Below are 8295 nucleotides of genomic sequence, written 5' to 3' on the forward strand. Positions count from 1 at the left end.
CTCTAGATCGTGCTGAGACATAAGTCCTCTAATCCTAGAGATGTTCTTCAGGTGATAGAAGGCCGACTTTGTGACTGTCTTAATGTGGCTCTGAAGGTTCAGGTCAGAGTCCATCACTACTCCCAGGTTTCGGGCCTGATCGCTGGTTTTTAGTTGTAATAACTGAAGCTGTGCATTGATTCTAGTTCGTTCCTCTTTAGGTCCAAAGATAATAACTTCTGTTTTGTTTCTGTTTAGCTGGAGAAAATTCTACTACAACCTGCCTGAATTGTAAAACAAAGTAGTTTGGATTCATGTTGACCCTTCCATTTAAATGTCACAGCTGATATGGAAAGTATTCGGACCAGTTAGCATTTTTCCAAACAGTTGTCATTCTATTTTAGCTGACAGAAGCAGCACATGGAGCGGTCTTCAGTCACTGCAGCTTCAAAGTTTGATATGTTCTGCATTCCTTGGTTATAGTGACTGGTTATTTGAGCAACTGAGGGATTTTTTTGTTATGTTGAACCATCCAATCAGTTCTCTTCTGACCAATACATTTATATCCACTTAGCTGCTGCTCAGTGGACCATTTTTCTCTGTCAGTAGAAAACAGAGAAATATTGCCAAGAACTATCCAACGTTTAAAAAGTCACCTAAATCTCCTTTCTTCTCCATGCAATGCTTTGTTTGAACTTTCTCAAGTTGCATTTACAACACCATGAGACATAAAAGCATTGAGTTGCTGGCATATTATTTACTGAGTTGCTGTTTTTGATAACAAGCAGTTCAACAGGTATACCACATAAAATGACATTCCTAATCAACTAGCTTCAAATTTTCTCCCAACACCAACTCTGTGCACAGCTGGAATATGTTTGCTCCTGTCCTACACAAAATAAACTCATGTCATAATTATGAGGCAAGCTGCTTCCTCTGACTTGCCAGTGAGACCTTCTCTTGTGACAGGGAATGGAACATTCTGGACACGAAGGCCAGTCTTATAATGATTTTCCAGCTGGCTCTGGAACTTCAAGCCAAGCGATTGACCCCCATCCAGCTGAACAGACTGCAGACCTAGATGTCACCCTTTACCCCCCCTCACCATTAGGTCCTCTGGCTCTTGCAAGACCCCTGCAGATTCTCTGATGGGTCATCAAACCAAATTCCCTCTATGGAGAAGAGGTCATGAATGACAGATATCACAACCCCCCCACTGCTCCTCTCAGTCCCCACCCAAAGCTACTTGATGCTTTTGAGAAGAGAGTGTTTTTTTGTTTTTTTTTTGCTATGTTGTTTCGATATATAGTGAACCTGAATGCGTAGTTAACACTGACGCTGAGTGGTTTAGAATCAGCCCATTGGCATTGTTTGCTTTATTGCTTTGCAGAAGTAATTAACCAATGGTTGCTGAGTAAATGAATGCAGTAACAGCCCTGTCAATAAATCTGATTCAAGATAACTTAATTTGGCTAAGCACTGTGTTACAGAAATTGTGACACATATTATATCACTCAGATTGAAACATTCTGATGATGAATTATTAAACATAAATCCATTATCTCGAACATATTTTATTTATGAGTGCACCAAGACACTAGAGGACTTTAACACTGCGGGGTAATTATTGTTCCACATTGTGTCACCACTCCTTTCACAGATGCATCAGCCAGAGAAAACTGCAATGAATCAAAGAATTGCGAGTTCTGACTGACGTTTTTTGTGTGCGCAGAAGGCCCAAAGCGACATTAGCTGAATTGCCTTATTTTAATGCTTTCTTACACATTCTGTTTCTCTTTTAGCACGCCTTGTAAACACTGATTCAATAATGCATTCCATTATACCGAGGAGAGGAGATGAGTGTCTCGGGTGGCTCCTCTCCATCTCAATAATAGGTCAACAGCTGTATTTAAAAAATTAATCACATTCTTGGCAGTTGCAAAGGTTAGTCGCACCACTCTGAGATGCAATATTGGAAGCTCAGATCCGAGCGAGTCTCGGAGGAGATGGGGAAGACTCGCCTTTGATGAGTACAGCATGTAAATGATTTGTGTGTGTTTATAGGACACGGGGCTGGCCCTGCCTCACTCCAATAACAGCAGCGTCGGCACCACTCTGTGGCAGAGGCTGGCAACAGCAGATGGAAATAAGCAAGAGGGAAGGGTTGACCTCGCTGCAGTGCTGCAGTTTGTGTTCTCTTTCAAAAGACTGTTCATGTTTTTTCAGTTGCCTCACCGAAGCTACAATCTGCATAAGCAGCCTTTGCCTAGGCTCTTTCTTAGGATAGATAATGCAAAGATGCAAGCCGGCAAATCCTTCATGACTGTTTATCTGAGTCGAGTTCTCACACTAAGGCCTTCAAACCAAGTCATTTGTTAATTCAGTTACTTATCAAACTGTTTGTGAGATCTTTTAGGAAATTAAAATATTGATGCCTCCCTTACGTCAAAGACAAATTACTTTCAAGGATATCTGGAGGTGCGAGGACACAGTTATGAAATATAAATGTCTACCTTGGTTTGCTCTTAGTTATTCTGAAATATTTACAGTGGTATTCTGGTGTGCCGTGGCTCTTGGCTTGTTGCGCGTAGGATGACACTTGGACTAAAATTTTCATTAAGGCTCTGATTTAGCCAACATAGCAAATCCATAGTCAGGAATAATTCTACCTGAATTAATAAAGGAAAGGGAAATGCTGCGCGACGTAAATGAGCRAAAACATTTTAACACTGCAGTGTGCAGGGTGCTTTTCACAGTTATGAGAGCTGTGAATTACCTGCTGTGCTTCAGAAGATTTTCATTATTTTATGTATTACGAAACCAATGGAATATTATTTTAAATATTTATTACATCCAACAACACAATCATTTATTTGTTAACATTTTGGCTCATAATCTGAGGATGCCACCTGGGCCAGAGTTCACATATTATATACAGTTTTTTTTATGCAAATGGGAATTTCCAGTTATTTATTTATTTTATCCTTCGAGTGTAATTAGTACTAAAAAACAATCACCAGTTAAGTAATTATCCATTAAATGAGAATGAGAATAGTGTTTCCAAAACAAAAGAAACCCTTTGGGAAATCATATTCATCAGCTCTGATTTCTTTTCACTGATTAAAGGAAGGAGACGAGTAGGCCTGGCAGCAACATTCCTGGCTCTGTTAAAAGAGCTTAGCCGCCTTTTAACACGCTGTGTTCATATTTGCCAAAAAACAAACAAACAAACAAAAAAAAAACCTTAGCGTTGTGAATTATAGCATTGGGTCTTATTATTTGGAAAATGCCACAAAAAAAAAATCACTGTCACCTTTTTTCTATTTTAWGGTCAGAAGAGTTTTAAAATACACTTTCCTGAAACTGAAAAGGCATTTTGAGCCACCTGCATAAGTGGATGACGACAAAGCATGTGCAATGGCACCATATAAAAATCTCTGAAGGTAATCACACAACAGATTGACCTTTWAAACAGAAAAATGTGGAAAGGATGTGTGAACGTTTAGTGACAACACAGGAAAGAGTTTGGTGTTTTAGAACTAGATCWTCCGTGCAGGAAACATGAGTGAGTTCTGTGGCAGTAAAGAGGTCGGRAAGATGGATTCCTGCTCATCAACAGAAAACGTCTCTTCAATTTTAACAATGAGCTTTTGAGTTTAATTATGGGCAGGATAGGCTCACAAAAGAGTGCTTTGAAAACTTTCCATAGAGTACCAGTTTGTTAAGTCTCCAAACTGTTGCACTCAGACAACATGACCTCCTCCTCCCWGATRGATAAATCACCAAATACATTCTTCACTTTCTGAACTGAAATCCAATCTGGAGATTTTATTTTACTGTCACTACTTTTGTATTGATTATATATCGTGTTATGGATTCATGTCCAAGTTTATCGTTCCAAGTATTTCGTTTCACAGTTTTTTACATATTTCTCTATCTCAGTCATACAACTGAATGTTATTGTTGTTAGATACATGCCTGAATACAATTAAAGATGTTAGGAAACAGGAAATATTGTAAACATTATGYTAACTTCCCCTTTAAATAACAAAATGTGTTACAAGACCAAAACTGACACTCAAACGGCCAAACAGTCTGAGTTTGATTTAACGCGTATCTCGCAATGRGTCTCAACAACTGGATCTAATTTAACTTTTTTCTTTTGRCCTTTGACCCCAAAATCAGTCATCAGTCACTTTTGAAGCAGATCAAACAAATCCCCACAGTCACCTTATCGAACTTGACTCCTGAAAGATAGCAGTAATGACCTTAAAGATCCAGAGGTCATTCATTATTATGGTATGGACAATCCCTTCACAAATTCCAGACCAAACTAAATTTCCTATTCCTCACCAATAACAAGCTCTATGTCACCTCTGAATGCAAGCAAGCATGATTCAATTAAATGTTGTTTTTGTCCTCCCTTTTTTTTCTAGTTTGACCCTATGTCACCTTGTTAGCAGCAGAGACTTGGATTACAGTTTTCCTGGTAATACCCCACGGGCCTCATGGAAACACGCAACAGACAGACTACACTGCATGAAGCCTTTGAAGATTTCTTTAAGGGATCTAAGGTAAAAAGGAAAGAGAATTGGGGAAAAAAAATTAGCTGAAGTAACAAAGGTGTCCAAAGAGTTTCTGGAGCACCCTGAAAAATGAGCTTGTTGTGTCGTTTGACAGCGGAGTTGTGTTAGTGCATAAGCTCTACGGAAACAGTGCCTCCTCCTGTTGCCACTACCTGTGATCTGAGTCGTGTTGTYGGGTCGTGTCTGCACCTAACAGCTGTCCTGTGTTTTAAATACCGGACAGTATGCGTGCCACTTCTGTCCGTGTTTGCAGGATATTGAAAAAGACCCTTGGCAGGAAGGTGAGGCCSACAGGCCGTTTGGGAGTTGCACTATGGCTGTTCCCTGTGACCGTATCGCATTTCTGTCCACATCCCAATAAACAACCAAGGCAGTGTTACAATATGTGACATTCAATAGACTATTTTGCTCTAGGAGATCATATCCCTGAATAGGCTGAAGTTAAACACTGTCCTTGTTTCATTCTTTTAATAATAATAATAACAATTTTAATCACATATATTTGTATGAGAATGCTACTGGTAGAATTAAAGCACAGCTCAAAATGAATTAATGCAAACTATAGCCCAGTTGAAATTACTATGCAAACCAGATAGATGGCTTACATTTAATTTATATAATACTCCCAGAAGAACGATTTTTATTACAAAGGGATCTTGGTGGTTATATTTGGCCTATAAAGAAATTAACTTTGTCTCTTTYCTAAGTACACCAATGCATCAAGCCATTATCTCTGTGATAGATGAATTATATTTGATATTACACCAGACAAATGTATTCATATTGCATATTTTTCTAATTTTTCCTGTCTGACCATCTGTGTGCATTACGTCTTACCAAGATTAATCCGCTGATCCTACAGGGATAGAGGGCAGGTAATTTTTTTTTCTCCTCTCACACACAATAATAAGTGAGAATTGATATCAAAGCATAATCCACCATATTATATTTCAAGTCTTTGTAATGTATCAGGGACAGTGATTTCCATAACTGGGCCATACTGTGAGCTGTTTTTATCCTGTATTTAATTTGTGAGCGTGTGAATGTTTTGAAACTGGACATATTGGGACACACTATGGCCAGATAAGTCATGTGTAGAGCATTTAGAAGATGACTGGCTCATGAAATCGTACTTTGTGTCCTTGGACCAGAGTAGTAAATCAGTTGAGGGAAACGACTCTTCTTGGGATTGGAGGAAGAATAAATAACCGGGCAATATGGAGATTCTGGGACCCGACTGATCCGTAAAACAAAGGGCAAAAGTCTCACTGACAGTTATTCTCTTTTTAAAACATCTGCTAATAAAAGGCAGCTTAAGAATGTGATTTCAAATAATTTATTTTCTCCACTTTAATGCCTCAGGGTCATAGTGGTGCTTTAAATAACATGTAAAGAACTCACTCAACACAGCATTTGGCCCTTAATAGTTACTGTCCAACATGTGCCATCCTAAATTCACTTATGTAGAACACTCGTCTTTCTCAAGGCGTTAAGCAGGATGAATGGATGCACAGACAGATTGCAAACTAGCGTTAATGATCGGCCTGTCAAGCAGAATCTTTATTACTTAATCTCCAGGTCGTGCCGTACACGATCAAAGCTCAGCAAATGCAAAGCTGTATTGATTTCTGCATCCTCACTCTCACACTTACACTGCTCCTTTTAGGACAAACCACTTTTTTAATCACACATTCATTGTCTTTGAAATAACCTGAGTGAAAATTATCATCTTGCAGTTTTCATATGAGCGTAATTAAAATGGAAACGTGTTCTCTTGGCTTATTAATTTTAAAGTTGCCAAAATATGATTTATTCTTTATATTTGAAAAAATAATAATTCTATGTATCTTGTGTTATTTGAAATGGTTTGATTAAAGATTATAGGATTAAAAGGACACTAAGCTGTAACAGATGGTTCTTGTCTATGATGAGTCCCATATCCTTATCCTTTCGAAATCCATCCACATATTTGATATTCTATAATATAACGAGAAAGTTACTCTTACTGTACTCTGTACTGTCTGCAATTTAAATTTTGTAATCAAAAAGTTTTTCCCCACTAATAGGCTGTTTCTGAAAAAATACAAATTCTTGTTACAGTAACTGGTGCAGCTTTAATCAAGAGGACTGCATTAATTTGAATAAAATACCTGTTATTATTCATAAAACACAGTGTCGTACAGCAGTGAAATCAATTTACAATAGCATTCTAGTTATGCCACACCAAGCTCTTTGTCACATTGAAACATGATGATTAAGACAGCCACTGGGAAATGAAAATGAATGTCTTCAGCTCTAGAGAAATGTTGTATAGAATTGTCACAGGCCAACCCCCACAGGTATGGGCACTGCAATTCATGCAATGCATTATCTATATAATGATGTATTTCAAGAATTAAGAAAAGGGATAATTTGCTGAAAGATTATTCAAACTGTACTGGAATAAAGGCAAAAAAACAGAGAGACCAGTATTATACAGAATAAGGATTATGTTTGTGTGCATATATACACTGTTCTATAATAAAGAGATGTACTGCTTATTTTCTTTTTAGAGGTTTTTGTAAAGTATTTTATCACACCTCTTAATGATGGCAATGAATTTTAAATGTGCTATTCTATTTAAATCCATTTTTGGCCACTCAGGGGCAGCAGACACAAGGCAACATACAACAGTCAGGTTTGTGAATTATACTAGACAAAAAAAAGGTGTTTGCAGAAAAGAACTGCATGGATCCAGGTAGAAGCAAATAAATAAACTATACTTTACACGTTTCGAATAAGATTCAGATGCAGGTTATCTACAATAGAGCCCGAAAAGACATGTGGGCATGAAACCGAAGCAGCACAGTTGAGTAAAACAATCTAGAGGTTCGGTGGACAAGAGATCACTCCATAGACTGCCTGGGCAGATCTAGCTAGACCTTGCAAGAGGCTGGGGCAACTGTAGATACAGCAGTCTCTCTAAAGACTAGCATAAACTTACTGGCCTATGACCTCTGGTAAAGCATTATTTACTGACTGCAGAAATTAGGAGAGAGAAAACTTTGCTGATTCCAGGTCTTGCTTTGACAGGTAATCAACAAATGTATGGTTCTGATTGTCAGAGAGTTGAGAGAACACCTTACAAGAATTCTCGCAGAATCACTGAAAGACGTGGTGAGAGATTTCCCCACTCAAATACTGGATTAACACTGTCCTCACATAGGCTGTGCGTCACCTGGGACTGTGGGGGCTCAGGAGGTAAGCGTTCATCCTGTAACTGTTGTGTTGCCAGTTTGAACATCCACTCAATCTAACTCAGTCATTGTGTCCTTGAGCAAGACACTTCACTCGCCTTGCTTGCTAGTGGTCATCAGAGGGCCTGGTGGCACCAATTGTTTGGTTCCTGCCACACAGCAACTGTGACTACAATGTCACCATCATCAGTGTGTGAGTGTGTGTGTAAATGAGTGAATGACTGAATGTGGTGCAAAGCACTGTGTGGTCCTATGGACTAGATAAAGAACTATGCAAGTACAGGTCATTTACCATTTAGCTTAGATCTTCTTGGATTCGTACATAAGAGTTAATTTCACTCTTTTGGAGACCAGCTGATTTGTATCTTAAAGCTCCTGGGGCATTAGCTAAGACAGTGGTTCTTAACCTTTTTTGAGGTACCGAACCCACCAGTTTCATATGCGCATTCACTGAACCCTTCTGTAGTGATAAAATATGATCCACCCCCCCAAAT

The sequence above is a fragment of the Poecilia reticulata genome, linkage group LG3 (genome assembly GCF_000633615.1).
Source record: "Poecilia reticulata strain Guanapo linkage group LG3, Guppy_female_1.0+MT, whole genome shotgun sequence".
Lineage (NCBI taxonomy): Eukaryota > Metazoa > Chordata > Actinopteri > Cyprinodontiformes > Poeciliidae > Poecilia > Poecilia reticulata.